The sequence below is a fragment of the Balaenoptera ricei genome, chromosome 1 (genome assembly GCF_028023285.1).
Source record: "Balaenoptera ricei isolate mBalRic1 chromosome 1, mBalRic1.hap2, whole genome shotgun sequence".
Lineage (NCBI taxonomy): Eukaryota > Metazoa > Chordata > Mammalia > Artiodactyla > Balaenopteridae > Balaenoptera > Balaenoptera ricei.
In genome coordinates, this window is record NC_082639.1 from 78583827 (window position 1) to 78595802 (window position 11976).

Consider the following 11976-nt stretch of genomic DNA (forward strand, 5'->3'; position numbering starts at 1 on the left):
CCATCCTGCTCTGTCTCTCCTAGGATATGAATCATGCCTTTGTCCAGCGTATCCACCCTGTATATGTTACCTGATTGTTAATATAGGAAAAACATAGTATATGTAGGGTTTGGCCCTATCTGAGGAGACTACTATATTTCATTTATCTTTACTCTGATCTTTATTATTTACTTGCTTCTGCTAGCTTTGGATTTAGTTCGTTCTTCTTTTGCTAGTTTTTTCAAGTAGTAAAGTTCTATTTTTGATTTGAGGTCTTTCTTCTTTTTTAATATAAGCATTTATACCTATAAATTTCCCTTTTGACACTGCTTTAACTGTTTACCATAAGTTTTGGTATGTTGTGTTATTGTTATCACTCATCTCTAAGTATTTCCAGTTTCTCTTGTGATTTCTTCCTTGATCTACTGATTGTTTAAGAGTGCATTGTTTAATTTCCACAAGTTAGTTAACTTTCCAGTTTTACTTTGGCTATGGATTTCTAACTTCATCCATTGTGGTCATAGAAGATACTTTATATGATATCTACCTTTTAAAATCTATTGAGACTTTATTTGTGGCCTAACATATATTTGGTCTATCCTGGAAAATATTCCAACATGCCCTTGAGGAGAATGTGTATTCAGATGTTGTTTGTAGAGCATTCTGTATATGTCTGTTAGATCTAATCGGTTTACTTTATTTATCAAGTCCTCTTTTTCCTTAATTTTCTTTTGTCTGGTTATTCTATCCATTATTGAGAGTTGGATATTGAAGTCTCCAAATATTATCATAGAACTCTTTATTTTCATTTCAATTCTGTCAATTTTTGCTGTGTATATTTTGAAGGTTCTGTTATTAGGTATACAAATGCTTATGATTCTTAGACCTTCTTTCTATATTGAAATTTTTATTGATGTATAATGTCCTTCTTTGTGTCTTGTAACAGATTTTTTATTTTAAAGTCTATTTTTTCTGATATCCATATAGCTACCTATGCTCTCCTTTGGTTACTGTTTTCATGAATATCTTCTTCCATCCTTTCACTATCAACATATTTGTGTCTTTGGCTCCAATGTAAGTCTCCTGCAGACAGCATATAGTTGGATCATTTTTTAAAAATCAATTCTGCCAATCTCAGTCCTTCGATTGCACAGTTTAATCTATTTATATTTAGAGTAATTCCTGTTAAAGAGCGATTATTTCTATCATTTAGCTATTTGTTTTCTATACACCTTATGATTCTTTTGTCCCTCATTTCCTGCATCATTATCTTCTTTTATGTTTAGCTGACTTTTTGTACTAAAATATTTTAATTCCCCAATTATTTCCTTTTGTGTATATTTTATAGCTAATTTCTCTGTGGTTATCATGGGGATTACATTTAATATCCTAAAGCTGTAACACTGTACTTTAAGTTTACCAGCTTAACTTGAATAATATACAAAAACTCTGCTCCTTTACAGTTCTGTTCCCATCTTTTTCAGTTGTTGATGTCACAAATGACACTTTTATATTGTGTGTCCAAAAACATGAACTAATCAGTGTTTTCATTAAAGCGTTAGTCTCTTAAATTATGTAGAAAAAAATGTGCATTTACAAATCAAAGATAAAATGATACTAGATTTTAGGCTAATTTTCTTTAAGAGATTGATCTCTTAAATATAGTTGAGAACAAAAAATAGAGTTACAAAATGTTGTTATAGTAATACTAGCTTTTATACTTGGTCACATATTTACCTTTAATGAGATCTTTATTTATTTCACTGGTGCTTCTGCCATGAAGAAAAAGTGCATAGAAGGGCCCTGAAAAAAATCTCAGTCATTCCAAGCTCTTAATACTGACTTCTTCCCTGACCACGTTCATGTGCACAGGGCAGGGAACCATAGGACCAAAGATAAGCTTGCTGTCCAAGCCACAGGCTGATAAAATAAGAGAGTCTTCATTAAAACAAGTTTGGTAACTGTAAATGCTTGGCCCTTTCCCTTCAAATATCCATCAATGCCCTGATGGTTTCTGAGGCCAGCCTACATTCTGGTCCTAGTGGAAACTCTATTCCTTAATTATATTTCAGGGAAACTTGGAGGAAAGAGACACAAAATGAGTAACCAAAAGGAAAAGCTGAAAAACAACAACTCTTTCTGGGGTTCCCAAACCACCATTCCAACACCAACAGGGATAATCACCACCTGTGCCTCTCTGGGAAGAAGGTCTTCATATCTAGGCTGCACTTCAGCAGTCTCTGAGTTTAGTCATTCTTTCTTCCTGCATGCCTGACACAGTATGCATAGGCTAAGGCCTACAATTAAAAACTCATCTATTTTTCCGGGCTTCCCTGGTGGCACAGTGGTTAAGAATCCGCCTGCCAATGCAGAGGACACGGGTTTGAGCCCTGGTTCAGGAGGATTCCACATGCTGCAGAGCAACTAAGCCCGTGTGCCACAATTACTGAGCCTGAGCTCTAGAACCCATGAGCCACAACTACTGAGCCCATGCGCCACAGCTACTGAAGCCCGTGTGCCTAGAGCCTGTGCTCCGCAACAAGAGAAGCCACCGCAATGAGAAGCCCGCACACCACAGTGAAGAGTAGCCCCCATTCGCCGCAACTAGAGCAAGCCCGCACGCAGCAACGAAGACTCAGCACAGCCATAAATAAATAAATAAATAAATAAATAAATTCATCTATCTTTAATTCTGCCCTTATAATGACTCCACAAGGGTGAAAGTGCTCTTAATACTGTGAGGATCTCAGGTTGGATGTTATTGCTGGCACAGGGCAGTCACATCCTATGATGCAGTACAGTGGCTCTACCCAAAGCCAAGGAGATGGGACGGGGGAGGGGGTGGAGGGCAACCATCATTACTGAGAAGCCGTCATCGCCTCACCTGACCGTCCTCTCCCCAAACCTAAGGCTTAAGCAGATGCTAAGAGAAAACTGATCAGTGAAGACAATGCTGAGGGAAGACCTGGGACTACGATGACCTTGGGAACACAAGCCATGAAATGTTAAAACATGGTTTTCATGCATCTCTTCTGTCCCTTGATCTTAGTTGTTGAGAACAGCTGTAGAACTAGTGATGAGGATAGCAAGTATTCATCAGAATCTGAGCTTTTAAATTGACAATTCCAGTTTGACATATGACAGATCAATGAAACGCAATATCTATAGAACTATTTATACTATTCAAGGGACTGAAGGAGTTTGGGATTCCAAAAGGGAAACAGCTTTTGTTTCTTCTTTTTTAGAAGTCATCAAAATCCTTTTGGCCACACAGTTTAAGAATCATCCTCTGTGCAGGGAAATTGAGTCATTGGGAAATTGATTTTGTTTTTCGAAATACAAATGTGCATCAACATCAAGAAAAAGATGTATGTAATAAGCCAACAAAAAGTGTATCTTAATTAAAAAGTCAATGAAGAATAACAAGAGACCGATTTCTGCACCCTACACGTAACTGTTCAAAAATATCCATGTGAAAAGACTCAGAACCAAACTCTGCCCTCAGGTGGGTCTGCATAACTCCTGGATATGTCTATCACAGGACTTCATTAAGGAAGAAGAAAGAATTACTTATTTCCCAGGAGTGCTGAGTTGGTCCTTCCCAATTTTCAAACTGTACCCAGAAAGAAGCTGCCCTGGGAGGTGTCAGAGGCAAGCTTGGGCCTGAGCAATGACTTACAGCCAAGACCAGGAGACAACATGCTTGTTTCCCAACTTTTAAGGATGCAACTGGGGGTGAGAGTGAGGCTGCAGTCCTTAGGTAGTCCATTTGTTTTGGGGGGGGTCTCATTTTTTTCCTTATTCAATACATAAAGGCAGGCAGAACTGTCTGAGCCAAGTAGGGTCTTCATTCAAAAAAAAAAAAAAAAAGTGTAGGAGGTGAATGTAGTGTGGAGCCCTGGTTGAGAACCAGCGATAAGTCTCTCTTAATGCATATACACTGAGGAAGCTTGAGGTCATGGATGGAAAAAATGCTTCCCTCCCCTGCTCCCCCCTCCAAAGAGCCAGGAGGAGACCCTAATCTCTCATCTCTCCAGGCAGGGTTCTTTCCACTCCACCTGCTGCTGTCCTGGTTATGTGACACAGTGTGAGGCTGTCACCTCGTACCTACCACTGGTCCAAATGGAAAAGCTGAGCTTTCTCAGAACTAAAGCCAGCATCTGAACCCTGCAGTATAGACTATCAGGCTACATTCCCCGCTACATTCCCCGGACCTCTTCATTCCTCACATACCATTTTGAATCAGAAATTGAGAGTTTTGAGCTCAAGACTAATTTGCATGCAAAAGAAAGTTGACAAATCAGCATTTCTGCTCCACAGCTCTTCAGATCAGTGAGTTCCAGAAAAAGCTCCTGGTTGTTTCCCACTCATCCTTCCTCTCTGTCCTCCTTCCACTTTTCTGCTGCTATCTTAAGGAAGTTGATAGCAAACTGAGGAATTTTTTTCATTCTCACAAAGGAAACAGCAAAAAATTGAAACTGAAAATAACAGTAATTTATGGATTGTTTTTGTTTGTTTGGTAGGGACTACACATTTGGAAGCAACGAAGCATCAGAAAACAGGCTTAGACCTTATAGTTATTTTTAAGGGTTGCTTAGAAAGTGTGAGAATGAATTATTTCATATAAATACAGCTTTGCAGAATCTTTGGAATATTACATATGGTCAATACAAGAATTTTTTTGAAATGTTTAAATTGTATGTCGAGGACCTTCTTTTTTGTTTTTACACTGCCCAGCGGAGTGCAGCCAGGAAGTGTCTGAGGATGGAAGGAGGGGGCAGGAGGGAGCTCCCCACCCGGCTCCCCTACTAGGAGGCGGGATTTGGTCCCTCAGTCCTTAAAAGGAAGTCAGCTCCCTTTCCTCAGATGAGGTAGGATGCACTCCTCCTCCCAAGCAGGTCTCTTTGCTGCAGCCCTGGACTGAGGCCCCAGGGAGAGCAGCGCCATCTGGGGACATGCTTCGCAGCCGCCCCAGATCCAAACGAAGACGCTGAGCTACCCCAGCAAAGCACCCCGCTGACCTCACACAGTCCCGCCCCGGCCGCTGGCACCCTTCCCTCCTGCAGTGTGGGGTCTGGGCTGGGGGATTTATTTTTGTTATTTAACGGAAATGTGCTTGGAAGGTAAAGTTTCGAAGCAAGCTTACTTGGCGCAGGCGCTGCAGTCGGGGGACAAGTTCTCAGCCGCTCTGGCTCTACGCTGGGGTTCCCCTTGCGTCTGGTTCCTCCGGAAACAAACTCTTCTCTTTAGAAGCTGAAAAGCAAGCAAGCTATTATAGCCATCCTGTTATGGGTGAGGTTTATAAGAAACGAAATCGAAAGGACACGCGCTTCTCCTGGGTTTAATTGTTACAGGTTTTTATCTTTCTTAACCGAGGCGAGGGACCCCAGAGTGCGGGCGAAATCCAGGCCAGCCCCTCCTCCACGGCTGGCTTAGGTGTCCTTGACACCACAGTGGGGACAGAGCAGAAGGTGTGAATGTGAACAAAGTAGCAGTGGGCTGAGATCGTTCAGCAGCCTGTCTCTCAGGGATACTTCTGGTGGGAGGCAAGCAGGATTTTTTTGGTTTCAATTTTTTTGCTTTGAATCTCTTTTCGTTTCTCTCGCTCTCCCTCTTTTTAAAGTACTCTTGTTATTAACATAAGTACTTTTTCATTAACAATAAGTGAGTTTATGAAACTCCTAATTTTACAGTCCAGAAATAATCACTATTATTTTGTAGCATACTTTTCCTTTTTTTTTTTTGTAGTGGATCTATGGGAATGGCGGTCTGGAGGTTATATGTTTTGAGTGTTTATTTCAAATAAAATAATATAAAGGTACAAATTCAAAAGTGTTTATTTACTCAAAATGAGTAAAGAAATCATAATCATCAACAAAGTTTTTAAAGCTGGCAAATGCTTCAAATATTTTCTCTCAGTTTTCTGGTTTTATTGTCTATTAAGGTTCTTCCCCTCATATTTGAATTTTAGTATGAACAATTTTTTAAATTAATTTATTTATTATTGGCTGCATTGGGTCTTCGTTGCTGCGCTAGGGCTTTCTCTAGTTGCAGCGAGAGGGGGCTACTCTTCCTTGTGATGTGTGTGCTTCTCATTGCGGTGGCTTCTCTTGTTACAGAGCACCAGCTCTAGGCACTCAGGCTTCAGTAGTTGCGGTGCATGGGCTCAGTAGTTGTGGCTTGAGGGCTCTAGAGCGCAGGCTCAGTAGTTGTGGTGCACAGGCTTAGTTGCTCCGCTGCATGTGGGATCTTCCCAGACCAGGGATCTAACCCATGTCCCCTGCATTGGCAGCCAGATTCTTAACCACTGTGCCACCAGGGAAGTCCCTGAGCAATTTTTAATAATTGTCTTACTTGGTATTTTTTAATACTTGATTTTTTTCCTGCAACACTTGGTGGTACAACTTACTGGTACATGTAATACAATTGTGAAGCCCATCGCTATTGCATATTTAAAGATGAACAGAGCAAGGTTCTCACCTACATCCAACCTATACCTTGAAGGAGGCAAATATTATAAAATAAAGCAAGACGTGATTGGGTGTAAAATATGATGTCATAAATAAAGTGCTTATTTTCTGCAAAAGCAACAGTTAATTATGTTTGGAAGGTTATAGATAGCTTCATTGAGGAGGTATCATTTCTGTTGGATCTTAAAGGGTGATTCAGATTTCAGAAAGGGTAATTGGAGGAAACATATTTTAAAGCAAAGGAAGGCAATGACCAAATATACACATGTAAGGGCTAGGTGCTGGGAAACAGCCAGGTCCATGTAGCCAGTGTAATAGGCTCACTGAGAATAAAGTTGAAAGACCTGGCTCATGGACTATAATCCACAGGCAGATAGAGACTTTGAAGGTTACTAGGCATGCTCAGAGTCACGTTTGAGCTTCCTCTCTCTAATGGCAGGAAGAGAGAATAAGGTGAGAACACTAGAGATAGAGATGGCTCAGGAGGTTGGTACTACAGCTTAGAGGACATATTACTATACGGTCCCACTACTCTAGGTTCCACAGAGTCATTCAGAGATTCAGGTTCCTTCTATTTGTTGTTCGGTACCCCCTAAGACATGGTACACATCTGCAAGTTCAAAGGTTAACTACTGCCACATCATCTGGTATCCAGACAGTAAGTTGAACAGGAGTGACTGGTGGAGAACAGGCTCAAAATTCTCTGGCCCAGACCCACAAGTAAGGAACATATACTTCTGCTCATCCTCCGTGTGCACATGGTCACACCTAGATACAAGAGCAGCTAGAAAACTACAATCTTTACCTGGGTTATCCTGAGCTCATCTCATAAAACAGAATCATATTTACAGCTTAAAATTTGGTCCTATCTCTAAAAGTATATGCAACAATATCAGAGACAGCTTTTTTAAAATGCCTTAAATTAAACTTGGCAATTTCTAGAGTTGAAACTTAACTGGGATAAAGGATAGTGACCTTGTACTTACTGAGACACAGCAAATGACAATGAGGGGATGATGGTTGGGCACTGATCCAAGCCCAAAGAAAGAGTCCTTCCTGACCAACTGAGTCAAGGAATGCTGCCTGTCCTCCCTCTTTCTCTCTCTCATTATTGTTTTTTTTTTATCTAATTTTTATTTTATACTGACATATAGTTGATTTATAATGTGTTAGTTTCAGGTGTACAGCAAAGTGATTCAGTTACACATATACATATATCCATTCTTTTTCAGATTCTTTTTCTATATAGGTTATTACAGAATATTGCATAGAGTTCCCTGTGTAATACAGCAGGTCCTTGTTGGTTATCTATTATTTTTTAATTTTTTATTTTATATTGGAGTATAGTTGATTAACAATGTATTAGTTTCAGGTGTATGAGTGCTCTCTGAAGGGTCCAGGGCCCCAGGTCGTAGTGGGTTCCGGTTGTCAGATGGGCTACTTCTGTGTATCTTGAGGTGCTCCACCCCAAACCTGACCACCAGAGTTAGGTCACAGTGGCAGAGCTACCCAGCAAATATTCTTCCCAAAGTGTAGGAGAAATGATCAAACCTGAAGAAAGAGATCAAGTCCTTATAACTGAGGAAAGCTGTGGCTAACTTTTGCTAAGATTGTATGCCCAGTATATTTCACCAAAGTTTGACAGAATCAGCATCCTTGATGCCTTTTTTCCTTTCTCTTTTCCTTCTTCTGTCTTGTCCTCTTCCTCTTCTCTCCTTTTCATCCATTTTGCTCCTCCCACTTCTGGGATATTATACACAGCCTGTTGAGTCAGAGATATCTACTTACAGCAAAGTTCATTCCACACATTATTTTGTTAGCTGCCATGGATACACCGTATCCAAATAAATATAAACTGTCTGCCACTATGAAGACATAGAATCATTAAATATACACACATTATTTCAGACTAGTAATGCTTCTGAAAGGTTATTTCTCTTTTAGGAAACATATGTTTATCTCAAGATGACTCAACGTACACTCAGAAAAACTGTTTGGAATCATCTACTTAAGTTGAACTTAAGTTCCCTATGACCTGGCCATTTCACTCCTAAGTACACATCCAACAGAAATGTGGTTACATGTGCATAAAAAAATAGGGGCAGAATGATCTTAGCAGCAGTATATATAAAAGCTCTGAAGTGAATGTAACCCAAATGTCCACCCACAGTAAAATAGCTAAATAATCTGTGATGTATTTGTACAATGGAATGTCTTATAGTAAAGAAAATAGTGAAACTATAGTTAAACCCAACAACATGGATTAACCTCACAGTTATAATGTTGAGTAATATTTCAGTTGGTTATCTAGGACTAAAATTAGTTCATCCTATTGTATACATTTGTTCCTTTAATGGTAGATATTATCCAACAATTTTCCAATATGGATATCCCAATTTATACTCTCACCAAAAATGTATAAAATTTCCAGTGCTTCATATTGTCACCATCATGTGGAAATGCCAGACTTCAAAACTGTAGTCATTTTTGTGAGTGTCTAGTTTAAGTTGCAGATAAGTTTGATTCTCTTAGATAATTATTATTGATAAATAGGAAGGTGCAGCAACTTTTCACATCTATTGCTTACTTGGATATCTTATTTTGGTCTTACCTGTTTAATGTCTTGCTTATTAGTCTTAGGTGTTTTCTGTCTTTTATTCTTCACTCGATGATCCCTTTATATATTCTGAGGTTGAGATTCTTTCTGTGTGTGTGTATGCATACATATATACATACATAATACATGTCTACAAACAAAGCTGTCTATATATATATATTTATTTATATATATATATATTTATATATATATATATTTATATATATATATATAAAATCCTTGATTTGCTTCTCATTCTTTTATGGTGTCTTTGGATGTACTGGGAATCTTAATTTTAAATGGTTAAATTTTTCAATTCTTTATTTGTGGTCAGTACTTTAGTGTCCTTTTTCTAAGCCTGGAGGACATGAAAATAATCTCTTTAACATTTTCTTAAAACTTTATTATTTTGCCTTTTACCTTTGGATTTACAATCCCTGTGCAACTGACTTTGTGAATGTTGTGATGAAAAAATCAGGCTTTGGGGTTTGTTTCTCCGTAGATATAACATTGACCCAGCACCATTTATTCAAAAAAATATGGTTTTCCTATAGTTGCCCTGAATCACCTCTCCATAAATGTGTCAGTCTGTTTCTGAGCTCTCTAGCTGGTTGCATCTATCCATTTCTTTACGTGTGCACCAATATCATGATATCTTAATTATTCTAGCTTTATAATAAGATTTGACATCTGACAGAATAAGTTCTTTCATTTTGTTCTTCTTCACAATTGCCTTGGCTGTTCTTGGGTTTCTGCATTTTCATGTAAGCTTTAGAATAACCTTATCTTTTTTTTTTTTTTAATTTTATTTATTTATTTATTTATTTGTGGCTGCGCTGGGTCTTCGTTTCTGTGCGAGGGCTTTCTCTAGTTGCGGCAAGTGGGGGCCACTCTTCATCGCGGTGCGCGGGCCTCTCACTATCGCGGCCTCTCTTGTTGCGGAGCACAGGCTCCAGACGCGCAGGCTCAGTAGTTGTGGCTCACGGGCCTAGTTGCTCCGCGGCATGTGGGATCTTCCCAGACCAGGGCTCGAACCCGTGTCCCCTGCGCTGGCAGGCAGACTCTCAACCACTGCGCCACCAGGGAAGCCCTAACCTTATCTTTATGTTCACAAATATATACCCTTTGGAATTTTGTTCGGAATTGCATTGAATCCATAGATAAATTTGGGAATAAATGACTTTTTAAAAAAATGAATCTTGCATTCTTTGATCTTTATATGTTCCACCATTTATTAAGCCTTTTAAAATCTCTCAGTAATAGTCTGTACTTTTCCATGTATAGCCTTTGTATATATTTGTTAGATTTATTCCCACATATGTTTTACACAAACTTCTTAGGGCATAAATATACATACAGAACAGTGCACATTTCATAAGTGTAGAACTCTATGTATTTTCAAACACGACACATCCACATTGTCACACCTAAATACAAAAATTAGATCATAACTGGACCCCCCAAAGTTTTCCTCATGCTCACATTTTGGTTCTACCAACTCCCATCTCTCCCCATCAAGCATAACCACTATCCTGCTTTAGCATTTTATATGAATTTAATAATAAAATGTGCACTTCTAGTATATTTTTTCAATATTATGCTTGTAAGGTTAGTCTATATTTTATATGTAGATGTAGATCATTTATTCTCATTGCTATATAGTATTCCATTCTAAATATACACCACATTTTATTTATCCACATGAGTGTTGATGGACATTTAAGCATTGTCCAGTTTTTTGGATTATTATGACAAAATTGTTATCAAAATACTTGTACATATCTTTCAGTTCAAATATGCACATATGTGCACATTCTTCTTTTATATATACATAGAAAATGAGCTGTAAAAGCATATGTTCAACATTAGCAGACACTGTCAAACAATCTTATAGTCGTACTAATTTGTATTTGCATTAGCAGTGTGGAGATTTCCACGGGATCCACAACCTCATCAATCCTAAATACTGGCAGATGTGTAGGGTAACATATTGTAATTTTAATGACTCATATAGTGAGCATCTTTTCACATCTCTATTGGCCATTTGACATCTGCTTTTGTGACTTTGTTATAAAAATGATATCACTTATGTATTGTCCACTGAAAGAACTGCACAACCTAAAAGTTGAGAATCATGTTTTATTCAGCAGATTTTCTGAGGACTTAAGCCTGGAAGGCAGCCTCTCAGATAGCTCTGAGAGACTGCTCAGAAGAGGAAAGGGAGGAGCAGTATATATGTTTTTGCAACAAAAACCAGGCAGTCAGAACAGCAAAAGATTACTGTTAATTAAAGAAAACCAGATGTCTCAAGTTAATGAATTTAGCACTTTTCCAAGTGTGGGAAGTTGCAAGTGTCTGGGTTCACTGAAATCATTCCTTTGATATGCAATGTAACTATCTAAGGCCAGTATACTGTTCTTTTCCACCCTGAATCACCTGATGGGGGCAGCTGCAGTGGGTGGTGGCTTGGTGGTTGACAGCCTGTTTATCTCCATGTTACCAAATGCAGGTTCAGCTGATCATCAGTTGAAAGCCAATACTCTAGAGGCAAGTGTTGGTTGGAAAGAAAAGGTTGCTTTATTCAGGAGGCCAGCAACCTGGGAAGAAGGCAACTTGTGTCCAGAAGCCAACTACAAAGATCCTGCTGGACCATGATACTTTTTACAGGGAGAAACATTTGGGGAGGACAGCAGAATCTTCCTTATCTTCCACTGTGTGGAGACTTTCTTCTGATTGGTTGGTGATGTGGTAACAGGGCGGTGTTCCAGGAATCTTGTGCTCAGCCTCAAGTTACCATCCTTCACCTGGGTGGGGGGGGGGGCCTTAGTTCCTACAGAAGAACTCAAAGATATTGTTATGCATATCCCTTGAGGAGGAACAGAACCCTGACCTATTGCTGCACTATTGTTTCTTGACTGCTCCTCCTTTGTG

At 39.0% G+C, this 11976-nt stretch overlaps 1 protein-coding gene across 3 annotated transcripts in view; it reads right to left on the bottom strand.

Moving 5' to 3' along the window:
- Window positions 1-5211, bottom strand: part of LOC132350628 (golgin subfamily A member 6-like protein 22) — a 28178-nt gene extending 22967 nt beyond the window's left edge. For all 3 annotated transcript variants that reach the window (XM_059899962.1, XM_059899955.1, XM_059899947.1), the window contains exon 1: window positions 5126-5211. The gene's annotated coding sequence lies outside the window, so the exon portion shown is untranslated. The remainder of the gene's footprint in view (window positions 1-5125) is intronic.
- Between the last annotated feature and the right edge of the window lie 6765 nt (window positions 5212-11976).